This window comes from Volvox carteri (assembly GCF_000143455.1).
Source record: "Volvox carteri f. nagariensis unplaced genomic scaffold VOLCAscaffold_102, whole genome shotgun sequence".
In the NCBI taxonomy this organism is placed as follows: Eukaryota; Viridiplantae; Chlorophyta; class Chlorophyceae; order Chlamydomonadales; family Volvocaceae; genus Volvox; species Volvox carteri.
The window spans coordinates 78,621-80,193 of NW_003307645.1; positions in this window are offsets into that span (position 1 = coordinate 78,621).

The window sequence follows — 1,573 nt, forward strand, 5'->3', positions numbered from 1 at the left end:
CGCCACCAGCGCCGTGCACGGCGCCGCCTCCGCCAGCAGTAAGCACGGCCCCATGACCGCCTCCGGCGACGGCGCTGCGTCGGCAGCGGGGAGCGGCGGCGGCGCTGTCGGCCAACTTCCTAGCTTTGGTTTGACACGTCGGATCGTGCTGGCCCGGCGGCACAGCGGCGTCGTACTGGGTGACGACTTACTCCGGGTGAGCAAGCAAGCGCGCGAGCGAGCGAGCGAGCGAGTAGAACATGGATGAGTGGCAGGAGCCAGGGCGCGGTCAAGGTTGTGTGTTACGGGCCCCCCCCCGTGTTTTAATTACCCTCCTTTTAACCACGTCCTCAACACATGCACACGCGTGTACCCTTCTCCCCCCAACCTCCTAATCCCTTTTTCGCCCTCCCTCTACCTCGGTGTACGGCACAACAGGAGAAGCGGCTAACAGTGGGGGTCGTGGCCAGCTCGCCGTGTGTGTGTCTCGCCGTCAGCCCCCAGCGCTTCACCATGTGCTGCGACCCCTTGACGCTGCGCCTCTTCCACAAACTGCGTGTGCAGCACTCCGCCACCGCCCTGTTCACGGATTGCCTGCTAACCACGGAACAGCGTGCCGCTCTGGGAGCCATGTTTAAGGAGGTGAGGTGGTGTGTGTGTACGGGTGTACGGGTGTACGGGTGCGCGCGTGTGTGTGTGCGTGTGCGTGTGTGTGTATGTGTATGTCTCGGGGGAGGGGGGGAGGTCTCTCCTCCGCATTCCCCCTCGGGTTTCACCTGTCACGGGGGGGAGAAGAGAGGTAGCTTTTCCTGTTTTCCTGACTCGTCTTCTTTCCAGATCCTCTTGCGTCTCGTCCCGTCCTGCAGGCCGTACTCAGTCAGTCGTACGGTCCATCTGCCCTGAGACGCGAGGAGATGCCTGAGCCTAAAGCCTGGAAGGCTCCCAGCGTGGTAAGTAGGACAAAAACACAGAAACGCGCGCACACACACGCACACGCACACACATGGCACAACATGGCATGCCCTGTGTCCTGTATCATCCCCTTGTGCGGCACAACACGGCTGCGCGATGGCTTTGTTTGGGGGTTGGTTTCGTGGGGGAGTATGGAGGGAAGGTGGGGTCCCCAGAGGCTGTTGGGAAGGAGACCGCCGTCGCCCTCCTCCCCGTCCTCATCTTCCTGACCTCGTCGTCGTCGTCGCCGTCGTCTTCGACGTCGTACAGTGCTATCGGGACAGAGAGCAACGGCCCCCACTACACCGCACCATTTAGACGGGATTCACACATCTCCTTTTAGGAATTTCCTCCTCCTCCTCCTCCTCCTCCGCCGCCGCCGCCGCCGCCTCTTTCCTCCCCCCCGGGGCCCCCCACACACGTACACACACACACACACACGCGCAAGATGGCCCCACAAACGCACACGACGTCACCTAAGCCTCTCGGCCCCCGCACAGCACAGCCCTCGACGCCACTCAACCTTACACAGCCCGCGGCCCCACACCACACCACACCACACCACACCACACCACACCACACCACACCACACCACACCACACCACACCACACCACACCACACCACACCACACCACACCACACC